The following is a 12,244-nucleotide window of genomic DNA, read 5'->3' on the forward strand; positions in this document are numbered from 1 at the left end:
CATCAGCGGTCTCTTGCACAATGATTTCGTCGAGTCTTAATGGAAGACTGAGAAGGAGGAGGAATATTTATGAAAGGAGGAACATTTTTTGAAGGAGAAATATTCTCATCTTTGTTAGTTGGAGGTTTAGGTTGAGGTCTTTTAGGTTGGACAAGAGGAGAGGCAGGTCTCTTCTCTCTATAAGAGGAAGGAGGTGGAACTGTGCCATATAAAAGGAGAAATATTAGGTGTAGGAAGGAGACTAGGTCCATCATGGGGAGGTGGTACAGGTCTAGCCTTAGAAGGGATATTGTTGTTCTTTTTTAGGAGAAGGCATAGTTACATCCATAGGATTAGGTTGAGGAAGATTAGTCCTATTCATTAGGGGAAGCATTTCATCTTCAAGAAGGATGGGAATGTCAATTTTTGGGGATCTAGGTTGACTTAAGGATAAGATCATATCTTTCTTCTATTTTTTATAAGATTGGAAAAGAGCATCCCTCCTTTGTGGAAGAGATTGAAATTGCTTAGGCCAAAAGAAATTAATAGGAATACTAGGGCTTCTTTCGCATGGTCAAAATAAGTTATGGTTAACAGTTATGATTTCTCCATTGTGGGGAAATTTTAAACACTTATGGATTGGAGAAGAAATAGCCTTCATGGAAGATAGCCAAGGATAGCCCAACTTCACATGGAATTGCTTAGAAGAAGGAATGATAACAAAGTTGACATCCATAGATTTAGTATGAACTTCAATAGGAAGGGTGATAGAACTAATGGTAGGACACAAGAATCCATAAAATAACTTCATAACCACATTAGAGTCATCATAGATTGGTTTATGCAAACATAAAGTGAAAAGGTACTCCTCAGTGATGACATTAACCATGCAAGAGGGATCAATAATCACACCATGACAATGCATATCTTGAATCTTTGCAACTATGTGTAGAGGCCCATCAAGTGCTCGAATGGTCTCACTCAAGTCAAATTTGATACATAAGTCCTTAGGTTTCCTTTGTTTCTCTACCATATTCACCAAATTCTGAATTATAGTAGTCATATCAGAAGGAGAGAAAGAGGTATGAGAAGGTAAAGGATCAATAAAAATCTTAAGACTTTGATTAGGAGGGGATACTAATTTGTTTCCTTAATCATTCACACCTGCCACAGATATAGTATTATTATCAATCAAATCTTGAATCTTACTTTTCAATGCAAAAAATTTCTCAGTGTCATGACCTGGTTGATGATGAAATTGACAAAAAGAATTATTATCAAAGTAGGGTGAGGCTTCCTTAGACGGGTCAATTGATTTATGGGAAGAAGTTTAATAACATTTCTTTGTAACAACCGATACATAATGCTATGTAAAGATTCATTCAAAGGAGTAAATTTCTTTCTCTTAAAAAAATTAGAAATAGGAGGCACGCATGTTGTAGCATTCACATTGTTATTGTTGATGTTTTCATTGAATTTGATGAATCTTTTGCTTGGTTTGAAATTCACAAATGATTGTTGAGCACTGTCACCCTTATCACTCAAAGTCATAGGAGTGGATTGCTCCAATTGACTCACAGTCAGTTGATAATTGTGAAGTGTTGCACACAATTGAAGAAAGGAAGTAAACTCAAAAAGGAGAAGTTTGTCTCTAATATCTTTTTGCAAATTAGAAATGAAAATTCTTTGAATATCATTATCAGGCACTTGAAAATAAATTTGAGAACACAAATGGTTATATCTACCAATGAAATCAGTCACTTTTTCTTTAACACCTTGTTTACAATACATTAAATCAGTCAAAGTGGTCTTAGGACCTATATTGTTCTGAAATTGTTGAATAAAAGCATTTGCTATTTGTTGAAAAGAAGTAACAAAATAGGAAGGTAAAGACCAATACCATTCTAAAGCCTTATCTCTTAGTGTTCTTGTAAACAATTTTGTAAGCAATCTTTGATCATAAGCAAAATAAGTACACAAGGTTTGAGATGTTTTGACATGAGCTAGAGGATCACCTTTTCCATTATAGAGTTCCAATTGAGGGACCTCAACATGCTTAGGTGGCACAAATTTAACAATATCAAGAGAAAGTGGGCTCGTAACATCAAATGTGGGAACACTAAACTTGGATTGACTCATGGAAGCAATTTGTTGTTGTAAGGAAGACATAGTTTGAGCAAGATTGTTAATGGTCGCTTCGGTAGAAGAATTGATGTTAGACATGGTTGTTTGAGAATGTGGTGTGATGTTATTTAAGGAAGGCATTGATTGAGAATAAGGTGGTGGGACATTATGATAAGTAGGCATAGGTAATGATTGAGTAGGAAATGGGAGACTTAAAGGAGGAATAAAATTGTTAAATGAATTTCCCCCTTTTGTTGCATTGATTGGCTGAGGGATAACATGAATCCTTATTGAAGACATAGGTAAAGATGGAGGATTAAATGAAGAAGAGGGATTTCCCCCATGATTAATGGTTGTAGGTATAACATGTTGAGTTGATTTAGCCATGATATTTGAAGTGAAAGTAGGAATACTAGCCATAGGATTAGTCAAAGGAATAGAAGGATTTGAAGGTTGTGAATAACCTAGGGTTTTGGCACAACTCTTTATATGCATGAAATTGGAATCAACAATATGAACAATGCCACACAATATATCAATTCCATTCTTATCACTTTGAATCATGCATTTAAGGCCTTAAATTAATGGAAGAGCTTCACTATTAGGGTACTCTTGGGACATCCATTGTTGAAAGTTATCAAATTGATTGTCCAATTTTGAAAGTTGATCTATGGAAACTCTAGTCAAAGATTCTTCTTGTTCATCATGAGATTCATCAATTGGATAGATAGGGACATGATTAGGATGGGAAGAATTACTATTATCCTCATTAAAGAAGTCACCTAAATTATGCTCCATCTCCTCAACAATTAAACCTTGGGAAGCTTTAATTCTAATACTTTGTCTAACCGGGATAGCATAGGTAGAACTAATAGTGGTAAAACTCATGCACTAGAGGGAAAATTTGAAATTTTTTATTTGAATTTTGAATTATAGGAACAAAGTGCACAAAAATTGAATAATGCAAAATTCGAGAAAATAATGATTAAACAATTTGAAATTTGTTGAAAGAAGAAAATGACACAATTTCCAACAATAATTTTATGATAAATGAAGGAAATTGGAATTTAAAATTAGGGCCAATGGGATATCACTTAAATTTAAAATTGATAAAATAAGAATTTTTAAAATCAGGGCAGATTATAATTAAACCCTTAATTTTAAAAAAATTCTTGAAATTTGAGATGTTGAATTTTGAAGGTATTTTCATTTTTAGAGGAATAAAAAATTGGCCAATCTTCTAGATTTAAGCTATTAAATACAGTCATAATAGTCTCCCAAAATTTTGGGAAAAAACTCGGGGACCATGTTGAAAGTGAACACGGTCTAGCTAACTTTTTTCAAAAATATTTAGGGATGAAAGTTACGATGATTTTAAATCTAAACCCAAAAAATTGGTGGATTTTACGATCTCTAGATAGGCAAAAATAAGGCTTGAATGTGAAAATAGGACCATATTAGGGTTTTAAGAAAAACGAGGAGTTGAATTGCAAATTTGAAAAAGGTCAAACCTAATGGATAGGGACACCTTGAAAAATGTTTAGAAAACTAAAGTTGATTGAAATTGATTGAAATTTGCACAAAATCCAATTAAATTTGAAAATTAGGGTTTTAGGACCTAACCACTTAATTTTTGAAATTTTGAATTTTGAAAAAGGAGGGAAATTGAAAATTTGAATTTTAAGAAAGAAGATAATTCTGAAAACAGTCACAAATCTGAAAATTAAATGGAAATTCAATTTTTGCACAAGTTCAATATTATTTTTGAAAATTAGGGTTTTGACCATCAACCACTTAATTTTATGAATTTGATTTGCAAATTGAACAAGACAATGAAGAAATTGAATTTGACAAACAAAGCAATTTTCAGATCTAAGACAATAGCAAGCAACTTTTACAAACAAGTTCAATTTCAATTTGAAACACTAGGGTTTTGAATGAATTAACCACTAAGTTTGCAAAAAAAAAAAACTTGTAAATGAAAAATATGAAATGATTTTAAGAATAAAGCATGCAAGACGTCGGGTTCACCAAAATGAAATGGGGAAAAAGGGAATGATGGAAAGATCAAGAGGAAAGTTTTTCTTCCCTCCGAGGAGAGATGAAATTTTCACTGTGGATTTCTCTTCAAACACTTTATCCACATTACATTTAAAAGAGGGGGGGAATTCACTAGATCCAACCTCTTAGGAAAGAGATTGAATACTAAATGAATTGATAATGGTGTGAAATGACAAGTTAACTATTGGCACATGCACACTCCAATGAGACATTGTATGTGATTGAAGGTTTTGTCATTGATGGCAACCTTGCAATCCTATGGCACTGACAAGACATTATATCGGCAAAGCATTACACTGACAAGATAGTGCACCGGCATCACCAGATCACTCAGGACACCAGCACCAGCATAGAAGAAAACAAGTATACCGGCACAGAAGCCGATAGGATTTTGGCTATACAATATTTTATTTATTATTGTAAAATGACTCTTATATATAAAGGAGATCATTGTAGACATTTGTAGAAGTGATGTAGGAGCATTAAGGAAAATATTAGGCAGACCTAATGTGCGAAATATAGGTCAAAGGGTATATGTAAAGAACATAGTAGGAACTGGTACTGAATCTAGCATTGAAGATGCTATTGTAAAGTAGTACAAGTCATTGGATTAGTATAATCCTTATTGTAAGTCAGTGTGACTTCCCATTGAGCAGTGAGCTCTAGGCAGTTGGCCTTCCTGCGTGTGCAGGCCCCTATTGTAAGTAATATTCTCTTATTGGCCAGTGAGTGAATATTGTGGGTCACAAATCCCACTGAGGTTTTTCCCACACTGGGTTTCCTCGTTAAACATCTTGTGTTATGGTGTACTTTTGATGTGGATGTTCTTGATTCTATTTATTGCATTATTTCTTGCATACCAGTACACTGTTATATTATGTTCTGCATGTTTTAACTTAAGAAATTCTTATTATCGGTTAGATATTGATTCACCCCCCAGTCTTAGTATCTATGGGACCCCTAACATTAACCCCTCTTTTAGAATGAGTAATGGTTGAATTATGTGTTTTGAGACTAAGTGTAAAAGTAGCAAAGAACTAATTATAATTTGAAATAGAAGCATGAGATAAAGTTGTGCACCTGGATCTAGCTATAATATGTCGAGATGAAGCTTCCCTATGAATTTGAGGAAAAGTTGGTAGGACCATGTTGAAAGTGCACATGATCCTCCAAAAAATCCGTGGAACGAAAAGGGTTTTTCTGCCTATGTGAATGGAGTACAAATTTGCAAATACAACTGTGCACTTGAAACTTACACAAAGAAAAGAGAGGAATGTTTGCCTTCAGGTCAAACCCTATTTTTGGAATTAACCAAATGTGAAAGAATGTACTTACAAGTAAATTTAAATTAAATAATGAAATGTAATTCACCTCAAGGGAGGTTGTATATAGAATTGCTTGTGTGAAATTGAAAGTTGAAAGGGATCTCCTCTTCAATGGTTGAATCCTTCACTTCAATTCAACACCTAGCCTTGAAGGGAGACTCGAGAATGCTCAATGCTTGGAAGGAATGTTTTAACACATGCCAATTTTTACCTTATCCAACTTATCCAAATGGGAGGGAAAATGTGAAATATATATTTATCAATTAGGGTTATTTGACTGATTTTTCATCATAGGCTGACATAGGGAAAGTTTTCCCATGGAAAATGCAAAGATAGGATAGAGGGGGTCCCAAAATAGGGTAGGGATAGGGGTGTCATGCCCCATGCCCCTTTCCTAGGGGGGACAAAGGTGCCACACCCCTGTCTTACCCTTATCTCAGGACAGGAAGCAGGTTCAAGTAGTGCGGGGCAAAAAAAGTGTAGTTTTGAGGATTGAACAATTCTCGGGTCTCTGAGCAGGCTTGGGGACTCGATTTGCAAACGTGAAGACCCTAATATGGTTGAATATTGCAAGGGTTTCAATTTTATGACACTACACATTGTTTCTTACCTTTTCCCTTAAACCTTCCAAAATTTTCCTTCTGATCACTGTTAGGACAATTAGCAACAATATGTCCTATATTGTTACATGAGAAGCACTTAAGAGGAAGCTTTCCTTTGTACTTACTGGTACCTCTAGGAAGTTTCTTTGCCAATAAAGCCTCAATTTCCTTGAGGTTATGTTCACCATCCACTTCTTCATTACCACCACCATGATGACTTGACATATATTCATTATTTTCTTTTCTTACCGATGCACTAGATACTTATGCTTTGAAAGAAAATTCTACTTTAGGTACACTATTGTCAAAGTTATTGAATTCAAAAGAAGTAAGCTTCCCTATCAATGAATCAATTGTAGCTTTATCTTTGTTGACTGACCTCAATTCTTGGATAGCAGATACTCTAATAGCATAAGAAGGCAATAAGATTCTAAGCATTTTACTTACCACTGTGTCTTCTATTATGGTTCCACCAACACTTTTAATTCCTCTGACTACTTATTTTATCCTTTGTCCATACTGGGTGATGTTCTCACCTTCCATCATCCTCATGTCATGAAACTTGCCTCTTAGGCTTTCTTCTTTAGCTTTTTGCAGATGCTCATCTCCACCATAAATCAACTTCAACTTTTCCCAAACTTCATAAGCGGTTTCTAAACCATGAACATCAATATACACAGAATCAGAAAGAGTACTTACAATAGCTTACAATGCTTGAATATTCTCATGTTTCTCCTTAAGTTGATCTGTAGTCAGAGTATCGGTACGAGGTGTGTACTATTTAACCACATGCTCCTAGAACTGTTACCCCATACCTTTGATGTATATCTTCATTCTGGTGCTCCAGATTCTATAGTTATCCTTTGTGAACTTAGGACCCTCCTTCTTCATCATCTCAGATCTTTACCTCAAGAGGTTAAGCTTCTGCACAAAAAAGACCTAGGTCTCTGATACCAATTATTATTATAAGGATCTGGTTACTATTAAGAGGGGGGTGAATCAGTAGTAAGATAATTCTGCAATACTTCAAAAAAATATACTGGTAACTACTCAGACAATCTGCTAAACTGATTTGCCAAACCATTCACTCAAGTGTTCATCAATATTCAAACATAGTAAAGATATCAAATGCACAAATCAACAATGCAACCACCACATGAACACATATATTTTTCATGTGGAAACCCAATTGGGAAAAACCACAATGGGAATTAGCACCCACAAAATATATGCACTCTTTTGGAATCTGTCCGGTTAAAGGCCTAGCCCAGTTAAGAGCTTACAATATGCTTGGTTAAGAGTAGACCCTGTTAGGAGTCACCCGGTCAAGGGATTTTACCTTAGCCCTTCTAGGAGCTCTACCCTGTTAGAGGATTTCAAACTCAAGTTAATAAGCCACCTGATGAAGGGATTTACAATATAAGACCTGTTAGGATCTACCCGATTAAGGGATTTCAAACTGTTGTAACTGTTAGGGAACAATAGGGCAAATGATCTGATCATAGCACTTGCTTGCTAGTACAGATCCTTTTCATCACAACTCTACTACACACATGCAAACACTTCAATCTGGTTCGGCAAAACCTTCTTCTCAAATCACCGACACAAAATCTCTTCTCCAGCTAGCCTTAAATGCACTTTTCAGTTAGGTTAGATTCATAACCCTAACTACATTCAAAATACAATTAATTTACATTACAAATCATTATAGACCATTACAACAAATTTCTAGATAATTTCCACTATTGAATGATCACCGCACATCGATTTGATAAGCAATCAAACCCTTGTCACATTCTACTAACCACTTTGTTGTTTCCCAAGAAATTCGATCCTTGTACATGCTCAAATATAATCTTATCATTACAAATGGATTCTAAGATGTCATCACTAAGTTATGATCATGATAAGATCCACTTCCAAACCTTAAATCATTACTGGTTAAAGATCTATTACTAGTATACATTCTTCTTCACAGAGTTCAGAACAGTCAATCATAACTCATTCAATACTTTAAATCTACTGATGTGGTTTGGAGAATAGGTGCATGTTCCTATCTTCAACACTCCTATAAAATTGCAACATCTAACTCTTCACCAATCATTCGTACCGATATCTTGATCATCACTTTGTTCCTGTTTACCTTGCTATCAACTGATTCCACTATCAGTTAGGTTATACCGGTAGGTCTAGATGACTTAGATGACTAAGGAAACATGGTTTCTATCAATGTCAACACAAATAAAGTCATCAAACAACTTACAACTATATCATCATCATCTAGCCAACAATTTCCATCAACTTTACGAGTCATCTTCATCTCATCAATATGCCAACAATCTTCCCATCACTATCTTCATCAGTTATGCCAACATGTTATGTTTGGAAAGAGATAACCCTTGGTGAGTGAAGGAGTTGCAACCATTTCAAGGCTTGAATGCACTAGGGTAGCAGGGTTTATTGGCATGATTGGCATAACTGATGCAGATGAATGCAGGTGAAGAATGATGACTGAACCAGTAAAGGACTGTTTGTGATGACATTGTGATGAAGAGATTCAGATTGCATGATTGGATGACTTTGATCAGTTATTTGTGCTGTCATTGATGGAAATTGATGTTTACTATGTTGTATTTTGTCATCTAATTCTTTTTGGTCTACCAAAAATGCCTTACCAATATTGAAGACATTGAACTGGGAATTAAGACCTTAACCGGTAAATGAAGAAATGTTTTGATTAGATCTGGTGATTGGTGATGATTGAAGTGTTGCAGTTTGGAATGTGAGTTTGTATCATTATAATATGTATCTAATCGAAAATGCATCATGTTTTGGTTATGGGAAGTCATGTTTATGATTTTTGGTATATTTTTGCTATGGTTTAAGAAGGGTTTAAGGACCAGTAAAGAATTCTCTTAACCGGTAATGATTTTTGGTTTGGCGGTATTCTACATCAAGTTCAAATGTTGGTGATGATGTGGCATAAACCACGTGAAGTGTTTGGAAGATTTTTTGGCGTGTTTGAAGAGAAAATTTCTTGGGAATATGCAAAGTGTTTGATTAGAGGAGTGTTCTAAGGGTTTGACTTTGTATCAAATCAACATGCGGTGATCATTCAATGGTTGTAATTGATTTGTAATTAATTGTAATGATCCAATGATGATCAATGATGATTTGTAATGAGTTATAAAAGATTTGTGATGATCTATGTTGTAAGTCTTAGGGTTTTGTAACTGACTAAGTTGTAAGGGTTATTTATGTCGGTACAATTGATGATTATTGTGTCAGTGGTTTTGAGAAGAGTGTGAAGCCAAAATAGAGTATGAGATCTACCAGAGTGTAGAAAATTTGGAGCAAGAATTGGATCTAATCAAGCAAGTAATTAAGTACTATACCTAGATCATTTACTTATGTTCTCTAACAATTACAGCAGCAAAATCCCTTAACCAGGTAGGTCCTAATAGGCCTTACATTGTAAATCCCTTAACCAAGTAGCTCAACATCTGAGTGTTAAATCCTCTTGTGAGGTTGATCCTAACTAATCAAAGCTCCTAATAGGGCTCATCATCTAAATCCCTTAACCAGGTGACTCCTAACAGGCTTTGCTCCTAACAGGGAATCTTTGTAAGCTTCTAACTAAGATAGGCTTCTAACAAGGTGCATTCAGAAAGAGTGCACAATTTTTGTGGGTACCAATTCCCACTATGGTTTTCCCTATTTGGGTTTCCACGTGAAAAACATGGTGTTCATATGGTGAGATTTTTTATGTGTTGTTATGTTTTACTTTCAGTTTATGCATGTTGATGAACAATTAATGAGTAGTTCTAATAAACCGGTTTAATAGTTGGTTATTAGTGATTACCAGTAATAGTAAAGAGTTTATTACTGGTCTTTGATTGACTTGGTGAAAAATTAATAAGTTCAAGTTTTAAGTTTGAAATTGTTGTTAATATTGATTCACCCCCCTCTAAGTATTAACCAGATCCTCTAAGATTAACAAGGTTGGATGATGGTATACACATTGGGGAATTATTTTGTCCATATGTGGATGATAAGATCAATACCCAAACTTAGTTTTCAGGCACAGAGGTTCTGGTCCAAGGCGGAAGGACTGAAGATGACAAGGAAAGCGTGCAAGTGCAAGTACTAAGTAACACCTATAAGTGTGAACCATAGTTGGAAATGGTTTCTAACCCCATTATATCTTATGTGTGTTTGTATATTGGTTTATATCCTTTTGTTTCAGGTGTTCAAGGAGTTCCATTGCATCATGGATTTGCATGGCACTCATGGGACATGAGTTTTCCTTTTGGGGGGTGTATGGTGCAAGAGCACCTAGGTGGCCATATGTTTCTTTTTGGCCATCATAAGTTGTTTTCAATTTTTATTCTATTTAAAGGTATAATAAGCTCATGATTGACCATTATTTATGTAATAATATCCTTGAGACCAATTTGCAATGTTTGAGTTCATATTATAGTCTTGATTGTCACAATTTTGTCAAAGTTGTCATTATAGGATGAAAGTGTGTCAAAGGAATCAAGTGGGGTATTTAATCATGTATAAAGGGTATTTGGGCCTATTTTAATGTATTAATAATGTTTTTAAGGAATATAGGTCCTATTTTGGGTCTTGGGTTGAGTTTTGTCAAAATTTGTCAAAATTGACAAAAGTTGTCAATGCAATTTTAATGCAAAAAGTGCATTAAGGGTGATTTGATGTTGGTTAATATTAAAAAGGTGGTTATGGAAAGTTTAGGGATGGAGAATTATTTAAATATCTCTATTTCATCAACCAAGGGTTGGTTGGGCAATGTAAAAAAGCACAATCAATAAAAACTTGAAGTTTGTCCCCACATTTTCACAGTTTCTCAGACATAACAGTCTGATCTGTTGCATTTTTCAACATGTGATCTTATTATTTTTCTTCATAGATATATTGGGAATTTTATAGGAGTGAATCCTATAAAATTTGGTCTTTTTTTCATTTAGTTTCATTGTTTTTTGTGCAAGTTATCACTATTTTTGTAAAAATTGTCACAAACCCTTGCTAGGGTATCCAATGACATCAAATAATGTAATTTTTGGTCATCCCATAATTCAAAACCCATTACAATGGATGATATTAACCTTTTAAATTTTATTCTTTATTATTCTTTCAATTCAAGGTCCCATGATGAGAATGGCATGTGCTAAGAGTGACACAAAATCTAATTTTTTTGTCTCAGACTAGAAATGGCAATAAGTCGGTGATGTGTGGGTTGATATAAGTTCAATATTGGGATCCTATAGGTTGGGTGAAGTATTGGAGGGGTGTTAGGGGTTATTTCATACCATAATAAAGTATTTTTGGCCCTTTATTGGTCAAAATACTCACCATTTTTATGAATGTCCTAAAACTGGGTATATTGTTGTCCTAATGAACTAGTGGACTGAGATTTTTAGAATATGATGCAATGGATGAGTTTGGTGAGTAGATGACACTTGGGTAATGTGAGTGGGAGTTCTTAGTGACCTCTTAAGGTTTTTTAAATCCCTAGAGAGAGGAAATGACTCAGGTTATTATGACTATCCTAAAGAAAGTTGTGGTTGCCACAATAAACTAGTGATATAGCAACAAGTTCTCTTTATCAACTTTAGGGTGGATGGGAGGGTGAATAATAGTGAGTTGTCTATGAGGAGGAGTCTCTTCAAGGGTTTCATGGAATACCTTGGGTTGGAAAATACCTATTTTTCAACATGAGTTATGCCTAAGGACAGTCAGAGTCCTAGTTGGAGATAGGCTTGTGTGAGTAGGTGTTTGAGGGTTTAGTGTGGTCATGTGGTTGGAGAGTTCCAAATTTTCCTTGGGAAAGTTATATGATCCTATTCTAGGGTATTTCCATGATTTGAAAAGGGTTTGGAATCATGGAATCACTTTTAGGATGTTAAAGCCTATTGAGCACCTATTAGCCTTGTGAGGGCTCTTGGGTATTTGTAGAGTTGTCACCTATTTGAGTAGGTGAGTTGGGAGAAAAATCTCCCCTAGGTTGTGTTTGTTGGAATGCTTTGCATCATATTTTAGGACACTTAATTTTATAACACCTATTTTTTTAATTGTTAGTGCAACATGTGTTTCATATCTTGTTCATAGTGTTCAATAATTTTCTACTAC

This window comes from Cryptomeria japonica, chromosome 5, assembly GCF_030272615.1.
Source record: "Cryptomeria japonica chromosome 5, Sugi_1.0, whole genome shotgun sequence".
In the NCBI taxonomy this organism is placed as follows: Eukaryota; Viridiplantae; Streptophyta; class Pinopsida; order Cupressales; family Cupressaceae; genus Cryptomeria; species Cryptomeria japonica.